Below are 21,944 nucleotides of genomic sequence, written 5' to 3' on the forward strand. Positions count from 1 at the left end.
TGGCTAGCCCCAGGCAGTCCAGCCCCATGGACACTGCCTGTACTTCCCTAGCCCAAGATGGTCCTGCAGATCCTGGACAGCGGGGAAAACAGCCTGCTCTTCCAGGACCTGGCCAAAACCTCAGTTTTCTTGAGTCCCCCAAGATGTCAACACCCCTAGACAGCGGAGCAGTCTGAAGAGCATGGTGCCCCGGTGTCTGCCTCACCAGTCACCCCTTCCTATTTCCTCACCTTTTACAATAAACAAGAGGAGGAATGTTAGAAACCAGGCGTTCTCCCAGCCTGCCTCCAGCCACTCAGGACCAGCGGCCTTGTGATCATCAGCCACTAAATGCAATACTTTAAAAGGTCCCCGCTGTCACAGACCATCCCCCATCTCTTTGTGTGTGTGTGTGTTTGTGTGTGTGCCCCTGTCTCTTTTTTTTTTTTTTTTTTAAAAAAGATTTATTTATTTATTATGTATACAGGAGAGGATGCCAGATCTCATTACAGATGGGTGTGAGTCACCATGTGGGTGCTGGGAATTGAACTCAGGGTGCCCCTGTCTCTTGCTGTCTGTCTCTCTGTCTCTGTCTCTGTCTCTGTCTCTCTCTGTCTCTGTCTCTCTGTCTCTCTCTCTCTCTCTCTCTCTCTCTCTCTCTCTCTCTTGTCCCTGCTCTGAGATGGCCTTTCACTCCCTGCCCCCAATAAATCTCTTGTATGATATCTGTTGCATGGCGTGATCTCTGTGGCACTCCTCGGCTCAGATCTGCCAAGGTACTCTGCCGCATAAACCTTAGCAATTATTACGTATTGTGTGCATTATAGGTGTTTTGCCTGCATGCATGTTTGCACACTGTGCCAGAATAGGGGGAGTGGAACCCCCGGAACTGGAATTGCAGATGCTTGTGAGCTGCCTGGATTCTCTAGAAAAGCATAAATAAGTAAATAGTAACGAAACAGCAATAAAGATGTTAAAGGATAGCAGTAGTATAGATGAAAAAATGAATTTTAATTCTTTTTCATACTTGATTTTTTTTTATCCTTATCCAAGTTGCCCTAAAAGACTTACTATTAACATGTTTAGGGGTAATAACTCATGATATATAATATATAACAAGTGTTATTAGTAAAAGTAGTTTTCCTCCATATTGAAAACGAAAATGAAGTGTTTTGTTTGGTTGGTTTCTGTTTTTTTCAAGACAGGGTGTCTCTGCTTAGCCCTGGCTGTCCTTGAACTCGCTCTGTAGACCAGGCTGTTTGTAAACAGATGTTTCCTGTCCCAACCGCCTGGTCCAAATTACCAACTCAGAGGCTGAATATGAATTATAAATGCTCAGCCAATAGCTCAGGCTTATTACTAACTCTCACATTTTAAGTTAACCCATATCCCTTATTTACCCTCTGCTATGTGGTGGTATCTTTATTAGCATGGAATGTTCATCTCCTGCTCCCTCTGCATCTGACTGGTGATTCTCCTGACCCTGCCCTCCTTCTTCCCATCATTCTCAGTTTGGCTGTCCCGCCTAACTTCCTGCCCAGCTACCAGCCTGTCAGCTTTTTTTTATTAACCAATGAGAGTAATACATATTCATAGTGTAGAAAAGGTTTGTTCCACAGCATTTCCCCCCTTTTGTCTAATTAAAAAGGAAGGTTTAAACCTTAATATAGTAAAACTATATAGAACAAAAACAGTTATTAAATAAGAATTACAGTAACAATACCCAATCCATTTGCATTTGGCAAAATTACAGAAAATACTTAGTTATCTTGTCTAAAGTTTTGTATCTAATTTACTTTCTATTATAACTAAGGAAAACTGTAATTATAAGTAGTTAGTTCTCTTCTTCCACCATGTGGGTCCTGTACTGGAGGGAACAGAAAAAAACAAAACAAACAAACAAAAAAAATCACTGAGATGGCCATTCATGATTGAGGGAAGGTTTTTTATTATAGATAAGAAAGACAAAACAGCCAGGCGGTGGTGGCGCACACCTTTAATCCCAGCACTCGGGAGGCAGAGGCAGGCGGATCTCTGTGAGTTTGAGGCCAGCCTGGGCTACCAAGTGAGTTCCAGGAAAGGCACAAAGCTACACAGAGAAACCCTGTCTTGAAAAACCAAAAAAAAAAAAAAAAGAAAAAGAAAAAAAGAAAGAAAGAAAGAAAGAAAGAAAGAAAGAAAGAAAGAAAGAAAGAAAAAAAGAAAGACAAAACATCCAGAGGCTTCTGGAAGAGTCCAGAGCAGAGAGAAGAAGCAGTCTGGGCATGGCCAGGGCTAGGGGAGCAGAGAAAACAGAGGGACAGGGGCCATCTGAGGTGAGAAGGGCCAGGATGCTAGCGTGGGGGCTTTGAAATGTATAATGGATACTTGTGACTAGGGACTGAAGGAGCCTGAGGTCAGCATGGATTTTGATATGCTGATAGCTGCTACAGGTATATGTCAATGGAGAGTCCTATGTCTCTCTGCCAGAAGCAAGGGAAATAACTCCTTTTGGTAGGAACCTGTTTCGTAAGTTCCTGAGGAATATTGACTTTAATCCAACCATCAGAAATCCTTCTTGGTTTCTAAAGTCCAGTTTGAATTGAGCCTAGACTCAATATTGGGCCAAGTCAGTAGGCCTGCCCCTTTGGAGGAAACAGGGTACCCTTTGGACCTATTAGGTCTCAGGAATTAGACTCACACTGAGAGACTCTAGGCCTTTGGGCTGAAGATGGATGCCCCAACGTTGCGGAGGAACTTTGGATGACTGTCCAGGCAGACAGCTGTCTCTGTCATTCTAGATTTTTGGAAGTTGCTTACAATGCTCTTCCTGTTTACTTAGACAATATTATATCCCTCTGAGGTCTTTGATGTAGTTGAAGACTGGACAGTTATAATTTTCCTTGGTTGTAACAAAAGATAAGTTATATATGAAACCTTAGACTTACAAATATAGGATAAATAGAATATTCTCTTTAATTTTGCCAAATACAAATAGACTAGATATTATAACTGTAATGTTTGCTTCATAACTGTTTTGTTATATATAATTTTACTATGTTAAAGTTAAAACCTTCCTTTTTGATTAGACAGAAAAGGAGAAGTGCTGTGGAATGTCGTTCTGTATGCTGTGAATGTGTGTTGTTCTGATTTGGTTGATAAATAAAATGCTGATTGGTCGGTCATCAGGCAGGAAGTATAGGCAGGATAAGCAGACAAGGGGAATTCTGGGAAGAGGAAGGCTGAGTCAGGAGACGCCAGTGAGCTGCTCAAGGAGCAACACGTAATGGGACGCAGGTAAAGCCACGGAACATGTGGTGATACATAGATGAATAGTTGTGGGCTAATTTAAGATATAAGAGCTAGCTAGCAAAAGGCTTGAGCCATGGCCATGCAGTTATAATTAATATAAGCCTCTGTGTGTTTACTTGGGGGACGTGAGTAGGAACGATTTGTCCCTACCGCCGGCCAGCCAGGACACAGGAAAACTCCCAGCTACAAATGACCCACTGATTCCTCTCACTGGCATTTTAGTGTTCTTTGTAGGGAAAAAGAACTGCGCAAACAAATGGATTTGATTCCCTAGGTTACACAGTCCTGCCAGGGGAAAATTCAGGTTTAAGTGGCATGTCCGAAGATGGGATCATTTGGCCACTAGGGGGCAGCATACAGGCATGATTTCTCAAATTTTAAAAGCAAGGAAAAAGAAGGCTGCTTCTTATTTGGAAAAACAAAAAGTCAAAAACAAACAAACAAACAAACAAATGAAAAACCACATTGGAAGTGTAATGTGCCAAATATGTTAGGATTATCTTAACCCTAACCTTTGCTTCCAAATTTACTAATAGTTTAGCCTTTTACCTTTTGAACACACGTTGTATTTTCCTCTCATTTCTATTAATCATATTTTTGTTTTTCTCCCTAGTGGACAAAATAACTGTCACTATTGGCCATTCTTTACTGTAGATACGGTCCCATCTTCCTCTACCTGTGACCTTGTCAGAATTTATTTACGTGTGAAGCCTCCAAAGGCTACGTTAATTAGCATCCTGTTCTTGAGAGCACACAGAGCAGCGGTCTAACCCATCGTTTCTTCCAGGCCGTGTATGATCCTGGCTTTTCTGATTCCTCAGCTGAGCTGGTGGCCTCTTCTCTCCTCTGGAAGCATGGGAAGTCTGTCCTTCTCTCAGAGCTTGTATCCTCGCTGCAGCTGCACTCTTTATCTGGAATGCCTTGAGAGAGTCGTCCTCATCTTCAGCCCTCATCTCAAGAACCAGTTTCTGCAAGGCCATACAACATGCCACCTTCTGGTGAAAATTCTGAATTCCTCAGTGAATTTTATTTTTTATTTATGTGCAGACTAAATAAATACACAATACCCTCCTTTTTCTCTTTTATTAGTTTTCATAGTCTATAAATTCTGACTACTCTGTTGGTTTCCATGAGCCACAAACTGTATAACACTTTGTAGTCCAAGTGTTCATGTGATACAGCCAAGGACAAGACGAAAGGCACATGTGTTACCTGTTTTGGTAATAACATCAAATACATCATCTGTACGTTAGAGATTTACTTTTATTATTTTAAATTATTTGTATGTGTGTGGGGGGTGCACGCATGTAGGTACAGGTGCCCTCGGAGGCTAGAGGCATCAGATCCCCCTGAAGCTGGAGTTACAGGTGGCTGTGAGCTGCCCAGCATAGGTGCTGGACCCAAACTCAGGTCCCTCGGGAGAACGATATATGCTCTGAACCACAGAGCTGTCTCTTTCTCTCTGCAACCCCTGAATAGTCTTTAATATCACATTGGATTTGTTGTTTCAACAGAACATAAAATACAACTTGCCTCAATCGTGTGTGTGTGTGTGTGTGTGTGTGTGTGTGTGTGTGCGCGCGCGCGCGCGCGCACTCAAGAGTAAGCCAGGGAAGGACACTCTTTACCGCTCTCCACCGTATTCTCTTGAGAAAGAGTCCTTCACTGAACCTGGAGCTAGGCCGAGGCCAGCAAGACCAGCCATCCCCCTGCTTCTGCTCACCAGTACTGGGGTCACGACCAATATTGTAAGCGGGTTCTGGGGATTCAAACTGAGGCCATCATGCTTGTGCGGCAAGTGTTGTTAATCCACTGAGCCATCTTCCCAGTCCACGTTGCCTGGATCTTAAAAACAACACATCGGACAGCATTTTTAAAATAATATTTTTTTAAAGACTTACTTATTTATTATGTACACAGTGTTCTGTCTGCATGCACACCTGCAGCCAGAAGAAGGAACTAGATCTCATTACAGATGTTTGTGAGCCACCATGTGGTTGCCGGGAATTGAACTCAGGACCTCTGGAAGAGCAGCCAGTGCTCTTAACCTCTGAGCCATCTCTCCAGCCCCTAATCAATTTTCTTACAAAGTTGTGTTAGGCCACCTCATTATACCCTTTTGTCGGAGTTTAAAATCTCACGTTGATGGAGGAAAAACAAAAGGAAAATCTTCAAAGGTGAACGTCTTGCGCAGGAGGAAAGTGTGATAGAGGAAAACAGAGTACATGAAGCCGGGTGGGGGTATTGATCAAACTGTGTGAAGAACTGTGTGGAACAGGGGGATGAGGATGAGCCACACTGAAATCCCAGCCTGTCCTCTGTTCCCTCTGTGAAAGTGTTCTCTCTTTCTTGCCAGAAGCAGAAACAACCTGTGCCACTGAAGGTGGGGGCTGGTGCTTTATGAGTCTCGCTTTTCAGGAGTTTCCTTTATCTTTTCTGTTATTTACCCGGGCAGAAGTCCAGATGCAAATCCTGGGCTTTTCTTTTAGGTGCGGCTGTGGCTTAGAACCACAGGGGCTATTGTGCTGGCCGACTGTGCAGCTGAGAAGAACAGGAGACCCCACTGGAGAGAAAACAAAGGCCCAGGGGGGAAGCAGTGGGGTACGCATACTGTGGAATGCTGAGGAGGAAGAAAACGCCAGGATCCGAGTGTTTATCAGTAAGTGAGATCTCCTACCTAGAAATGCTCTTTTAAAGGTCCTCTACTAAAGAAATATATAACAATAGGCAAGCATGTAGATGGTCATTTAAACCTTCTATAAGAAAGACTACAACCAACCCGAATAAAAGAACTGGAAAGCAATTAATCTTTCCAAACCATGGAATTTTATTTAGCCATCATAAAATTGCAAGTTAGCATATGTATACATTGTCAATTCAATTTTGGAAAAAAAAGCACACAGTTGGGAAAAGGGTGGACAGAAATATGACAGTAGCGTAAGTACTTAATTTACTTATTTTATTTTTATTTTAAGGCAGGTTCTCTTGTAACCCAGGTTGGTTTCAAGCTCCTTTTCAGTTCTGTCTATGTAAAAGAACTTCTGCCCGAATCAATGTTAGCTTTAGAATCAAAATCATTTTTCACATCTAGCAGGATAATAGACCCTCTTAAGAGTTTTAAATTTTTATTATTATTATTATTATAGATTTATTGATATTACTTTACGTGTGTGAGTGTTTTGCTTGCGGGTATGTACACCATGTACATGTAAGGGCAATAGATCCCCTACAGCTGAAGTTACAGGTATTGGTGAGCCACTGTGTGGGTAGTGGGAATCGAACCCTGGCCCTCTGCAAGAGCAGTAAGTGCTCTGAACTGCGGAGCCCTCTCCCCAGCCCAGGAAAACACGCTTTTATTCGGAACTGAAGACCTGCCTGCTGTACTCACTTGACGTTTGATATCAAGCAGAGGCACGATCCGCTGTGATTATGGCTGCTGGCCTTTTCCCTGCCATGAATGACACTTAAGTCCACCATTGCCGCCCTATGCCTAGGGGACGATATTGACGAAAGCGCGAACCAGTTGCAGGGGGGACCCCAGTGGTTTTGGAGATGCCAGTACCATAGCAAGACCAAGGACAGCAGGAGCAGTGGGGGTGGAGCCAGCCGAAGCTTGGACAAGTTGTGTGCGGCAGAGGGCGGAGCCAGAGGGGTGGGCCATAACCTTTGGAGGAGCCCAGGTCTTGAATGAATCCTGGACGTTGGATGTTGAGGCTTTTATACTGTTGGAGTTTGGTTTTGCTTCGCTCAGATTGTGACTGTGCCCTGGTTCTTCCCTCTTGAAGTGGGAAGGTATTTAACATAATTTTTATTTTTATTTTTTTTTACAGGAGTCCACAGCTGTAAGACTTTAGATTTTTAAAGAGACTGAAGTATTGGTGTGTTTTTTTTTCTTTTTCTTTTTGTTTGTTTTTTATGTGCATTGGTGTTTCGTCTGCATGTGTGTCTCTGTGAGGGTGTCAGACTCCAGTTGTGAGCTACCATGTGGGTAATGGGAATAGAACCTGGGTCCTCTAGAAAAGCAGCCAATGCTCTTAACCACTGAACCCTATCTCCAGCCTGAGTCTGAAGATTTTATGTTTGAATTTGTAAACACTGTGGGACTTTTAAAAATATTTATGTTTTGCATTGTGATATTCATAATAACATGTCATTTGGGGGATACATGAGAAAAGAAGGGTTCTAATTGAAAAGTGATATGCTGAGCTGGTCTTGGTGGTGCACGCCTTTAATTCCAGCACTCAGGAGGCTGAGGCAGGCAGGTTTCTGAGTGTGACGCCAGCCTGGTCTACAGAGTGAGTTACAGAACAGCCAAAGCTGTTACACAGAGAAACCCTATTTTGAAAAAAAGAAAAGTGATGTGTTTGTGTGCCAACTGGCAAGGGGTCAGCTGTACTGGCTGGTTTTATGTCAACTTGACCCAAGCTGAGTCACGTGAGAGGAGGGAGCCTCAGCTGAGAAAATACTTCATAAGCTCAGGCTGCAGGCAAGCCTGGAGGGCATTTTCTTACTTAGTGATTAATGGGGGAGGGCCAGCCCATTGTGGGTGGTGCCATCCCCCGGTGGTCCTGAATTCTGTAAGAAAGCAGGCTGAGCACGCCATGAGGAGCAAGCCAGTCAGCAGCACCCCCTCCATGGCCTCTGCATCAGCTCCTGCCTCCAGGTTCCTGCCCTGTTTGAGTTCCTGTCCTGACTTCCTTTGATGATGGACTGCAATGTGGAGGTGTAAGCCGAATATACCCTCTCCTTCACAACTTACTTTTAGTCAGGGTGTTTCATCGCTGCAGCAAAGGAAATCCGAAGATATGGGTGTCACTATGTAGCCTTGGCTCGCCTGGAGTTGTTCTACAGACCAGGCTGCCCTTGAACTCACAGAGATCTGCCTGTCTCTGCCTAGAGTGCTGGGATTAAAGGCGTGTATCACCATTCCTGGTTCAAGTTTGCACATTTCTATGTAAGTTAAAAAAACAAATGACATTATGTGTTATTTGTTGCCACAGTGCATGTATGGGGGGCGGGGGTCAGAGAACAATCTGGGGTACCGGTCCTGGCCTGTCTCCCTTGTGAGGCCCTCCTGTGTTCACCTCCCATTTGGTCCCAGGAGTGCCAGAATTACAGCTGTGCCTTGCTAGCTTTACATGGGTTCTGGGGGTCCAAACACGGGTTCTCACTAGTGTTTCATCCACTGAGCCAGCACCCCGACTTGTCTATTTAAATTTTATAGTCCTGTATGACACTGACTGGAACCTCCGCTCTGACTAAATGATAAATATATATATAGTTTGTTTTGATTTTTTTGTTTTTCGAGACAGGGTTTCTCTGTGTAGTTTTGGTGCCTCTTCTGGAACTTGCTCTGTAGACCAGGCTGGCCTTGAACTCACAGAGAACCCTTGGCTCTGCCTGCTGATTGCTGGGATTAAAGGCACGTGCCACCACTGCCCTGCTAAATGATAGTTGGTTTTTGTTTTTGTTTTTTTAATGATAGTTTTTATAGGAAGCTCTTGGACTGCCAATTCCTTCTTCTAAGTGTAGACTTCTTTCTAGGCTCTACCTTCTTTTCTTGCTCTCCAGTGCCTCTTGGTAGTTTTATATATTTTATAAAGTTTTTTTTTAATAAATTTTTTTAATTTGGCCAAACATTGATTTAATAGCATCTACTTGGCAATTACTAGACCTTTCAAAGTTTATTTATTTGTTTGTTTGTTTATTTATTTATTTATTTTGAGACAGGGTCTTAATCTGGCTTATTAAATTCTCCCTGCAAATGTCAGAACTGTGTGTAACTAGGCAAACTGTTGTAGGTGTAAGCAAGCAGTTTAACTAAACTGCTGAAGAAATTACCAAATATAATCACAGTTGATTGCTTATAATACATATTACTGCTGAGCCTTTGGAATAAGAGTTTGCACCTGAAATTCCTATCTAGAGGGTTCAAAAATCATCATATGAGCCGGGTGGTGGTGGTGAACACCTTTAATCCCAGCACTCAGGAGGGAGAAGCAGGTGGATCTCTGTGAGTTCGAAGCCAGCCTGGTCTACAGAGTGAGATCCAGGAAAGGCACAAAGCTACACAGAGAAACCCTGTCTAGAAAAAAAAAAAATCATCATACGAGATACTTACATTTGGATATAGTATGGATTTTTGGTTACACACAATTTATTCAAACTTGAATTGGACTCAGGACATATTAAGTTCCATGAATATTTCATTTACATCTTTTTACACAGTGCTGAAATACATGCAAGGGAGAAAAGAAAGCTTGGTTCTATTTATTCTGAAGACCTCCTCCTCCTCGACCTCACTTCACTCCACGAAATTTAGTCTGTCTTTAATTCTGCCCTCCGTCTGCACCTACTGCCAATCTGCTTTTATTTATACTTATACCCATAGGCATTTTCCTGATGAGCTCTACATCCCTTTAAATGTCTCCTGGACATGGATCAAAACCTTGAATTTAAATCCAGACACGGCAAATTCTCACATATGGTGATTTTTTTTTTTCTCTTCTCAATGATCCTATCAAGACTCAGATGGACAAGTGGATTTTTAATTCATTCCGTTTTATGTATATAGTTGTTTCCTTTGGTGATCCCAGAACTCAAAAACCTCAATAGTTAGTATACGGAGCTAACATTTATTACAGCAACAGTTACAGAGCTGAGCTGGAGAGATGGCTCAGGTGGGCAAGTATTTACTAAGCAAGCATGGGAACCTGAGTTTGGATCCTGGAACCCCCATAAAAGCCAGGCATGGCAGCTTCTGCCTGTAACTCCAGAGCAGGGTGGGAGTGAAGGGGGTGGATGGACACAGGCAGATCTCTAGAGCTCACTGGCCAACAAGCCTAGCCAAATTGGGGAGCTGCAGGCTCAGTGAGAGACCCTGCTTCAAAACACAGGTGTGGAGTAAGGAAGACACCTGACGATGTGCTCTGGCCTATATAAACATGGATATGTGCTCCTACACCTATATCACACACAGTTACAGAGCAAACACACCAGGAAAATGATGTATCAATGAAATTCAGGGAGAGCCAACATAGGCTTCATGATGGCCTTTGTCCCGAGCCATATAGGAATCCCCACCCGCTAGGAACCAACACTTTTGCAGGGTGCTGCTCTCATGCATTTCCACTATGCAATTAGTGATAGCAACTAAATAACGAATCGTGAGGACCTCAAGAGTAAAACCAGTTGCTTATTATAAGTTGAGACTGATGTTTATATGAAACAACTTGGCAAGCTGATCTGGAGCGGGCCGTTTCTCCATTTGTATATAACAGAAGCATCATTAATAATATGCGGAATGCTCCGGGGGCTTTCTAAGGGCTGGCTGAGGGTCAAGGGTGGCTCTCTTGGAGACAGGCCAAGAGGAAACAACCAGGTCTGTTCACTCTTTTGCACAAAGGTCTGTATAGCCTCGCCTGTCACTCACTACCAATTCCTGGCTTACCGTGGGGAACAGTATAGAGCTAATGAAGGCTGGGCACATATATAGAAGACAGTCTTCAGACCACTTGCTCTCCAACTCACTTCCTCTGCTGTCTCTACAGCTCAACATGTCCTAGGCTCCAATTTCTCTGAGTCTTCTTCACAGACAGGCTGCATAGAGGAAGTAGTTCATGCTATTTGGAAGAGAACCCCAAAGATAGACAGAGCTCAGCTGTAAAAACCTGCAGGCCTTATCTCTTTTGTATAATTTAAATCCTTTATCTTTTACCTGCAAATCAGCTTTGCTGCCTAGAATTCCTGTTTTCTCTATCTTTGCCACTACCTTCGACTCACCCTAAAAGCCTGGAGCTGACATCTTTTCTCCCCTCTCTGAACTACAACAGCTAAAGTAACGGATGTTACCGCCTACAAACTTCCTGAGGCGATCCTCCATCTGAACTGACCTAATCATCTCTCCTTTCTTGCTTCTCCCTTCTCTCCAAGGAGTGCAGCCGGGTTGACGTTCTAGGTCTTTCCACAGTACTGAAAATCCCTCTGAGTGGTATTAGAACCACTCAGATCGTTTTTTCTATTTCTTCCCTCCGTGGCTGCTCTCTCCCTTCCCTCCCCTGCTGGTTAGTTTTATGTCAACACGACACAAGCTGGAGTCATGAGAGAGGCATTAAGAAAATGCCTCCAAAAGATCTGCTGTAGGCAAGCCTGTGGGGCATTTTCTTGATTGGTGATGGATGGGGGAGGACCCAACCCATTGTGGGTGGGGCCATCCCTGGGCTGGTGATCCTGGGTTCTAGAAGAAAGCAAGATGAGCAAGCCAATAAGCAGCACTCCTCCATGGCCTCTGCATCAGCTCCTGCCTCCAGGTTCCTGCAGGGTTTGAGTGCCCGTCAGTTTCCTTCAGTGATGGACTATGATATGGAAACCTAAGCCAGTTAAACCCTTTCCTCCCCAGGTTGTCTTTGGTCATGGTGTTTATCACAGCAATAGTAACCCTAGCTAAGACACTCCCCCCCCCCCTTTTTTTTACAGTGTTGAGGACTGGACCCAGAGTCTTGGGTACAATGGGCAGGTATTCCATCCCCAAGCACATCCCCACCGGTGCCTACCAGTATTTATTTTCTTAGGAAAATAATTAATTTATATTCCAAATTGAAAAAGATGTCCTGTGGGAAACTCAATTTCTTGGAGTTCTGAGTCGTGTAACAAAAGAAGCTACTTGATGCGTCTCTTCTTTGCTTTATGACATTTGGGGTCTTCTCCCTGTCTGTTTCCTTCCCCAGTCATGTGACATCATGCAGGGTCTTCTTGTCTGTTTCCTTCCCCAGTCACCTTCTTATGACATCATTCAGAGTCTTCTCCCTGTTTCCTTCCTCAATTGCCTTCTTCAGATTTTTCATTAGATGTGACTTCCAATGAATTTTCAAATTTCATTCCAAATATGAAATAATGAAATTTCAAATTTCATTCCTATAAAGAAACAGCTCAGTGGAAGACTTCAGAAAAAAGTTCTCTTGTGGGTAGTTCTATCTCCTAGGTCCCTTCTGAGATAGTAGGTAGCTACTGAAAGCGTTTACAGGTAACATCCACCTAAATATCTATTTAAAGATACATGACCCATTGGGCTGGAGAGATGGCTGAGAGGTTTAGAGCACTGCCTGCTCTTCCAGAGGTCCCGAGTTCAATTCCCAGCAACCACATGGTGGCTCACTACCATCTGTAATGAGATCTGGCGCCCTCCTCTGTATAGATAATAAATAAATAAATCTTTTAAAAAAAAGATACATGACCCATAAAAATAATAAACCTTTTATGACTTAACTTGAATCCCTGAAAAGAAATCCAACAAATATTTTAAAAGTTCTTAACCACAAGTTTGGAATTACACTGAGCCAAAGATTACATAAAACCTCTCTCAAACTGCTAAAAAAAAATGTGGATTTGATTGAACAATTTGGCTCTCACATATATGCAATTGTAGATTTTTGTCCCTGGGTATTTGTACTAAAACAGAAAGTCAAAATACATTAGTATCAGGAAATGCTCTAATGTAAGTGGTGGGAACGGAAAGTGTTATTTCCTGTTGATCACACCCCTTGAATGCAGGAACCACTGCCCAAGAGGCAGTAGCATCTGGCCGAATGATTACCGACAGCGTTGGGCAGTGCATACAATACAAGCCCATAAATCCTCGATAGAGCTCGCCTGCTTGAAGATACTTGTGGCTAAAGTGAGATTTGTCTTGCAGTTAATGACCTGGCTTTATCAGATGCACATCAGAGAACTGTTTGTACAGTGTGTGGCAGGACTGTAGATACTGACCGCAGTATGGGTGAAATCCTGGTAAGAACAGTAACTGCTTTATGTGGCTTCTGTAAAACATAAGGATGGAGACATGTTTTCAGGAAAACATTGACCTTTTACCAAAGGTGATTCCTTTTGAAGATACTCATGTTTCTTGGGCTAGAGAGATAGTTCAGCATGTACTCTCTTGCAGAGGACTGAATTCCTAGCACCCACATCGGGCGGCTCACAAATCTGTGTAACTTCAGCTCCAAGGAATCTGATGCACTCTTCTGGACCCTGAAGTCATTGCACCCACACATGCATATAACCCACATATAGACACATATATACACATAACTGAAAATAAATCTTTATTTTAAAAGCTGATTCTAAATTATAGTCCTATAAAATCTATTTTTATAAAACTGGTCCTTTACAATTATTTGATAAGAAGGCCCAGTGGGGAACGAGTTTGTGCAAGCTTTAGGATATGAGTTTGGGGTCTCTGAAACTTATAATTAAAGGTAGACTGCAGTAGCACATGTCTACAATCTGAGAACTCCTATGACAAGGTGAGAGGTGGAAGAGAATCTTCCAGAAGCCCTGGGGCCAGCTAGCCTGGCATACACAGCCAGGAACAAGAGGCCCTATATCAGACAAAGTAAATAAAAGGCAAGGACCAACTTCTTAAGTTGTCCTTTGACCCCCACACATGTACATGCGTTCACACAAGAACACCTGCACATACACACATGGATTTGAAAAGTTATTTGATATAACAAAAGAAAATCTTAAACATCATTTTCCATAAACCTTTCCTACATACGTTGTGTAAGTAACATATACTGCTTTCAGGTACAGAAGCTGTTGGAAAAAGTCTGTTTATGGAAATAAATTTGATAAGCCGTTTTAAAAAGTCCATTTCCCGAGAAAGATAAATCATTATTCACCAGAATACTGTATTAATCATGCCAAAGGCAGTTAATGTGGCGCTAGCTCCAATAAAGCCTTATCAAGTGATCGATTTGAATTTCTTTTTAGGTGCCAGAGATTGACCTCATGCAATGTTGAGTGTGTGTTCTACCTGCAGCCAATGAGAGTAACTTCAGAGGAACAAAGGACTCCGGCAAAGAGCACCTGGCTAAGAGTATTAGTTTCATTTTTAAAAGACAAATTTCCAACGAGGGCTGAAAGCTTAAGGCCCTTGAAAATAAGTCTAAGCAACATGTGACTTCTGGTATTTTCAGTTTAGTGATCGTTTGAAGAGAAAAAGGCTAATTTTCCTTTCTGGGTGATTCTGTTAAATTTGCTGCAAGACTTCACAGAAAACAAAATCCATAACATCCCAAGTCCTTAATTTCCTTTCTATGGGTGTTTTCTTCCCAATGACGATTATGAGCCAGAAAGTCAGATCAGTTTTGTCTCCGTCTTTTGGTGTGTGCTTCATTTAGGTATTGCTCCGCGACACTAGGGTAAGTTACTGCTCTTCACCCACATTATCACCTGTAAACAAGTGTCTGCAGGCGACTTACTGTTTTAAAACATTACCCATTTATCTTGTGTGTGAGCACAGGTGTGCACTTGCCAAGGCAGGCCTGTAGAGGTCAGTGGACAGTTAGGTCTCTGGAGTCAGTTCCCTCCTTCCACTTGGAGATGTGGAGAGGAAACTCGGTCCCTCTCAGGGCTTCAAATGCCTCGCTTGGCTGAGCCATGACGTCAGCTCATGTAGGCAGTTTTTAATCTTCAAACTCTTCCACACCTCTCCATGACAGGGAGGGTGAACTCTGTCAGCTACTCAATGAGGCTGCCTGTTATCTGCACTCCTCTCCACTGAAGAATCAGTGATCCAGGACTTTTTTTTTTTATATTAAAAAAGTCTTCACAGTGACCATGAAACTCAGAAGAGCCATCTAAAACTGCAGAACAAAGTCTTTCTTTCTCACTCTTCAGTCTCTACTTATTAAGCACGGGACAAACCCCAGCCATGGTCTCTGGATAAAAACGACTTCTCGTGAGGTTCTTGGTTAAAACAAAACAAAATATACATCTCTACTTAAAGAAAGGATGGAACTGTATTGAAGACACACCCAAGGCCCAGGGGTCATTGCGGAAGAGGGGGCAGAAAGACTGTAAGAGCCAGAGGACTAGGAGTTTGCTGTGAGGTCATATCTCCTAGGCATGTCAGAAGATACACCCACTAAGCCTCACCAACAAGACTCCCCAAAACATGAGCTGAACAAGGACCACACCGATAGACAAGCAAAGGGGACGGGGAGAGCCTGAGAGGCCTCAGTCCTACACCAACCACAGACAACTCAGGAACACTAGAGTGAGGAGCGAGAAAGCTGCTCCGGGAGGAGCGCACTGATTGCTTATCCAATACCAAGTGGTCCACCCTGAAAACATACAGATGACTAACGTTCTGCAAACTGAGCAGTTTGCGTTTAGAAATATATATGTATGTACATACCATGTATAACAATTAATGATAAAAGAGGCCGTGAATTTGGGAGAGAGCAAGGGGGTTATATAGTCTTGAAGAGAGGAAAGGAAAGGGGGAAATGTAATTATGATAACAAGCAATAAAAGAATAATTGAAACGAGAAAGATGTGGAATTGGGAGGGAATGGGGGTAAGGAGTGGATCTCGGAGGAATTGGGGAGCAGTGGGGATGAATATGATCAAAATACATTGTATGAATACACGAAGTTTCAAAGAATTAATAAAAATCGATTACAGAAAGAAAGGATGGAGTTTACACTCCCATGGCTTTCGATACAATCCCCTCTGTGGATATGGTGGCGCATGCCCTTAACCCCAGCACTTGGGGTGGAGCAGACAGATCTCTATGAGTTCCAGGCCAACAAAAACTATCAAACAAAAACCCTAAACATATTTCCTCTCCAAATGCTTTTATTTACACTTGACAACATCTATAGCAAATCACAAGTACCACAAATTAACAATTTCAAGGCGGTATCTCCATTTTAACAAATGATGGATAGTATCTCACAGGCATCGTGCTACATTTTTCCCTCAGGCTGTCAAAGAAGATATGATGTGAGAGCAGCAATCCCCACATACCTGACACTCACAGTTCTGGGCAACCATTGGGTGTACAGATTACTTGCAAAACATCTCCGAAAGACAGCCTACTAGGATAAAAAGGTTGTCTACAAGGATGGAATGCTCTGGTATCTTTTTAAAAAAATGACATTTATAGATCTACCTACTATACAACGTTGGTCAAGATATCAACTATATCAATAATTTGATTTTGGACAAAATTTTAAAGTTTCACAGACAAAAAATAGACCATAATTTCAACTTGAACACACAGCATAAATCTCTCTTCTCTAAATTTCAAACCTTTCCCCTGCTTTTAGGAAACATAATTGCATAATTCAAACTCCTTCAATACTGTGACCTAGTTCCCCCTCTTGGTGTTATAAATGGCTCATGTAACTATGGTAACCATCTAGGGAAAATGAATGTTTTTCTGGTCAGCATTATGCAAAGTATAACATATGCGTTATTTTTTTCCTCTCTGTGATAACTAAGGGGACAAAATGTTTGCTTTTTTCATCAGTTATGGGAATAGTAGGCTGAATTTCTTATCAACTAGATAGTTCAAGTAATTTCTGGCTCCTTAATTCAAATGTTTTAGAATAACTTTTTGCTATTAGTAGTTATTCTACATGCTAAACAGGGCTGCTATAATAGCCCAAAGTATATAGACTGCATATAACATTCTTGATAGAGAATCTGATATTTCCTTAACTTTGTCCTATTGATCTAGCTAAAGTGGTTTCTTAAAAGAAAAACATTCCTCGAAAATGAAATTGCATCTCCAGGGTACACTTAGATACTGATAAGAGGTGTCATCAGTTGGTGAAGACTTTTGTATATACTCTTTTTAGTTAACTATTGTATATTAGCTGTGTTTGTAAAGTAATCAACAGGTCTTAAAACTGAGCTCAGAGATATAGACCATTAATTAGCAAGTTTATTGGCTGCCTTTTATACTGATGAATTGATTTGAAGTTTTGGCTTTTCAAGAGAATTTAAAATGCTTCACAGGGCCATCCAGAACAAATTACACTTGAAAATTAATATACGTTTCTGGATTTTTAAGGATTCATTTGCATTAGGTACAATTACACTTCTCTAGTGAGTTGTCAATTGGTGACCCTTGTGATGTGTTGAAGACAAGGTCTCATTGTGTAGCCCTGGCTGGCCTGGAACTCCCTATGTAGACTGGGGCTGACCTTGAACTCACGGATTTTTATCTCTGCTTCCAGAGTGCTGGGATTAAAGTAGTGTGCCATCACACCAGGCTTGGTGACCTTTTGATATGAAGATTTCATTTACAGTAATTTCTCCCCATATTTTCTTTAAAGATTTATTTATTTATTATGTATACAGATACAGTGTTCTGTCTGCATGTATGCCTTCAGGCCAGAAGAGGGCACTAGATCTCATTACAGATGGTTGTGAGCCACCATGTGGTTGCTGGGAATTGAACTCAGGACCTCTGGAAGAGCAGCCAGTACCCTTAACCTCTGAGCCATCTCTCCAGCCCTCTCCCCATATTTTTAACAGTGCTTTTCAACCATCCAAATAGCAGAAAAACACTGCTGCTTCATTAAACTCAAGAGGGAATTAATTGGTCATACTGGCTTAGGAAAGACCTCACTAACCAAACTATATGTTTGAGACTTGATTGGATTCTGTTAAACCAAATGTGAAAAGATTAAATGAGAGAGTAGACAAACATGATAATTTAAATTATAAAAACTATGTATGAGTTAGGATAATGGCAATGTATGTCTAAAACCTTATCTCTTACCTGTTCATAGATAAATTAAAGTATTTTCACATAAGATTTTTTTCTTACACATGTATGGGTGTTTTGCTTGCATGTATGTACACCATGTGGGTGCTTGGTACCACAGAGGTCAGAAAAGGACATTGGATCCCCCGGAACTGGAGTTATAGATGACTGTGAGCCATCAGGTGGGTGGTGGGAAGCACGTACCATGAGGTATATTATTTACCAAAATTTCCATAATAAACAAATCTCTCCCCACACATCATTTACACAAGACTTTACTGAGGGGGATTCGAGCAGAACACAGAAGTAGGGGTACAGCAAGGGACCCTAAACTGCTAAGTAACATAGACACTCGAACATTTTAAGAAGCTGTATCACCAGAGGAGATCTTTTGGCTGGCCGTTTCAGTGGCCTCATAGAGGTCCCGCCTTTAAAAAGTTTTTATTATTATTGTTATTTTATGTGTTTAAGTGTTTACCTGCATGTGTATGTGTTCACCCATCTATGCATGTTGCTCACAGAGGTCAGAGGAGGAAGCCAGCTCCCCTGGAACTGCAATCAGGGGTGATTGTGAACCACGTGGGTGCTGGGAATTGAACCTGGGTCCTATGCAAGAGCAGGAAGTGCTCTTAACCACTGAGCCAACTCTGTAGCCCCTCACATAAGATTTTAATAATCCTGTGGGTAAAAAAGAGCAAGGGTTATAAGTTAAATAACACAGTGATGATGTTGAGCATGCGGAATGCTTTATATAAGCATACGTCTGTGTTTGGAAATTTCCATCATAGAAAATTAAATACCATTAAGCTGGGCACGGCAGCATATGCCTGTACTCCCAGCACTTGGGAGACAGACAGAAAGATTCCCTCAAGTCTGAGGCCAACCTGGTCTATGACATATTTGTAGGAAGACGTCATGATGAAGCCCTTTGCTTTGTGTGCTAACCTAAAAAACAATAACTAAAAAGCAAAAAACAAACAAACAAAAAACAATAACCCAAAAAGCTAAAAACTATTCAGGGCTGGAGAGATGGCTCAGAGGTTAAGAGCACTGGCTGTTTTTGCAGAGGACCTGGATTTGGTCCCCGGCACTCACATGGTGGTGGCTCACAACTGTTTGGAATTCTAGTTCCATGGGACCTGACATCCTTTTCAGGCCTCCTAGGACACCAGGCATGTATATGGTGCACATCCACACAGAGAAGACACTTACAAAATAAATCTTTAAAAAGGAAAAAAAATGAAAAATTAAACGGTAGAAGAAAAGGTTTTATAATTTAATTGGCTTGATTCAAGCAGAAACTGATCCTTCCCACCCGCTCAGAACTTCTTGCTAGTTTGCTTTTAATTAGTTGAGATTGTTTCTCTCATCTCATACAATATTAACTAAGGATATAGACATTTTATTATAAAGGAAATAGGCTTGGAGACATTTCCCATTAGGGACCTCACGAATGGGATATACTAGATTTAGTCCAGTAACAAAGCCAACTGAACAGTAATTTGGGGGCATCAGCTACTTATCATTTTCAAGGTCAGTTTAAGAGCAGAGGAAAATACCTAAGAACCCCCAGGTGGCGGCGGCGCACGCCTTTGATCCTAGCACTGGGGAGGCAGAGGCAGGCAGAACTCTGTGAGTTCAAGGCCAGGCCTGGGCTACAGAGTGAGTTCCAGGAAAGGAGCAAAGCTACACAGAGAAGCCCTGTCTCGAAAAACCAAAAAATAAAACAAAACTACCGAAGAACAAATATCCCCACACACAATTAAGTATCATCAATTTCTATATTGTAGAGAGTGGGATTATTAAATTCTGCATGTGGGAGGGCTCGGAAACCCAATCTGAAAAGGCCATCGGAGTGGCTACTTAGAAGAAAAGGACCATGACATAGAACTAGGCTCAGGAGTTGGGCTGAGCATCTACATCCCCCACTTGCCATCTCCATGTAAATACTCTCCCCACACAGGCTGCTTTCAGGAGAAAGTCAGGATTAGATTAACCAGTATAAATAAATAGAGCAAGAAAAGCTTATCTGCACTGACTCATACATATTATCATATTTGAAGTTCGTATACCAGTAGCAGTGGAAATACATTATCTGGATTGTTTTGTTCCCTTTCAGTCTGTCAGAATTATGAGAGGTAACAGGAATGCTTTCCAAATCCTTTCATTGCTTCCCAACTTTTGGTTGTTGTTGGGAATTCTGCATCACCGCCTCTCTTCAGTTTCCACACATCCTGTCTACTTCCAGATCAGTGAACAGGCTGCATAAAATCCAGAGGTCCACGGTGCCTAACTCTTAATTTGATCTTCCAGCGGGGATTCGCTGAATTAAATTTGTGAGCGAACAAAAATCGACTTCTGGTAACACACACACACACACACACACACACACACACACACCAAGTTACCTTCGACAAGACTCGGCTCTTTAATGTGAAAGATTCAAATAATCGCAGGAGGAAAATTTGCCCGAAGTTTTCGGAAATTTAACTGTGTTCTGCCTGGGTTGGCTTACTGTCCGAGTGGTCAAAATCCCAGCGTTTAAAAGATGTTCGCACACGGAGAGTTCCCAGTCCTTGTCAACGGGAGGCGGAATTCCGCCTTGTGTGTTACCACATTCAAAGTTTCCTCTAGAGCAGACCTGGATTCCCCTTGGCATACCAGCAGCTGCTTAGTATATTCACCGCTATTCGGGAGTGTTCCGAACAGGCCGTGCAACAGGTGCAGAGCTGCAAACCAGGCAAGGACCCAAACCTGTCACTCTGGCATTTTCTCTTTTTTTCCCCCCACCCAAACAAGCTGCTCCCCCATAGGGTTTACACAAGCGTTTCCTCAAAACTCGGTGCGTTCTCCTTCCACTTGCACCGATTTCTTAAATAAGACAGAACTCACACGTTTACAGACGCTCCGGGAGGTCTATCCCTAACGACAACTAGCTCCTCCGCCCGGCATTTCACTGACAGTGCTCGGGAGAGTGAGCCCGAAAAGCCGCTCACCCAGGAAACACCGCACTGGATGGCGGATTCGGTATCTCATACCATCGGCGCGGCTCCCCTGCCTGTGAGTGGTGAAACCGAGTGAAAATACAACGCCGTGCGTGTGTGTGTGCACGTGTGCGTGTGTACACACGCGCGCGTGGGCTTCCCACCCCCGCGACCGAGCCAAGTGCTCGCGCTGGCCTCCGGTGCTTAAGTGATTGGTGATCCGACCCCCTGAAAACAGTCTCCTTAGGGTGCTTTTGGGGAGGTGGGGACAGACAGGCTTTGCAAGCTCGTGCCTACACCAAACGCAAAGGTGCTCGGGGAGAGTCGGGGGGGGGGGGGGAGAAGCAGCCCCGGCGCCGGTGGCCGTGGTGGTAGTGGGGGGGGAGCACGCGAGGCGGGGACTCGGCGTTTCAGAGCGCCGAGGGCAGAGGGCGCACCGCCCTCCTACCTCGGTGGTCAGCCCCCCGGGTGCTCTCCGGCGGCCCGGGATGCTGCGGCCGCGGCCGCGGGGAGACGCTCGCTGCCCGGCGGGAAGCCGCCGCGCGCATGCCGGATCGGAGCGGCGGCGCCCTGGGTCGCCCTTAGTTCTCCCCCCCCCCCGCCCCCCCCCCCCGGCAAGGCCTCAACTCGGCCAAGCAGCGCGCAGGGAGGGGGGGGGGTTGGTGGTGGAGGGGGGGGAGAACCCGCCGCTCTCGCCGTCTCGGAGGCTCGCGAGGGAAGGCGCTGGTTGGAATCCGCCCGATGGAGGCCAGGTCGGTAACCCCGGGGAGCCGGGCGAGCCGGGCCGGCGCTCTCCGTCCTCCCCCCGGGTGTGGGGGTGCGTGGGGGAGGGGACGGAGGGGGGAAACGGGACGAGAACGATCGCCCGGCGGCCCGGCCTCTCGGAGACTCACCGTCAGCCTTGGGGCGAAGCGGGGGGCGGGTGGGTGGGGGAGAAAATGTAGGCTCGGCCGTGCGGCCCCTTTAAGAGGGGGCGGGGCGCGGCCTGCCGTTTGGCCGCCCTCCTCCCCCCCTCCCCTCCCGCGCTCTCCCTCCCTCCCTCCCTCCTCCCTCCTCCCTCCCCCACCCCCGACAACCCCGGGCGAGAGTTGACAGACCAATCGCCCGGGTGGCGCAGGGAAAGGCGG

At 43.9% G+C, this 21,944-nt stretch overlaps 2 long non-coding RNA genes across 2 annotated transcripts; one reads left to right on the plus strand and one right to left on the minus strand.

Annotated features, from left to right (window-relative positions):
* Positions 1-2,088: 2,088 nt before the first annotated feature.
* Positions 2,089-21,396, minus strand: LOC143269028 (uncharacterized). The gene is made up of 2 exons (XR_013045301.1): positions 4,994-21,396; positions 2,089-4,238 (listed from the first exon to the last, which is right to left on the minus strand). It is a non-coding gene; the product is annotated as an uncharacterized LOC143269028 (long non-coding RNA).
* On the plus strand, positions 2,910-4,341 carry LOC143269029 (uncharacterized). Its single transcript, XR_013045302.1, has 2 exons — positions 2,910-3,255; positions 4,058-4,341. It is a non-coding gene; the product is annotated as an uncharacterized LOC143269029 (long non-coding RNA).
* Positions 21,397-21,944: the final 548 nt, after the last annotated feature.

This window comes from Peromyscus maniculatus, chromosome 17 (genome assembly GCF_049852395.1).
Source record: "Peromyscus maniculatus bairdii isolate BWxNUB_F1_BW_parent chromosome 17, HU_Pman_BW_mat_3.1, whole genome shotgun sequence".
Lineage (NCBI taxonomy): Eukaryota > Metazoa > Chordata > Mammalia > Rodentia > Cricetidae > Peromyscus > Peromyscus maniculatus.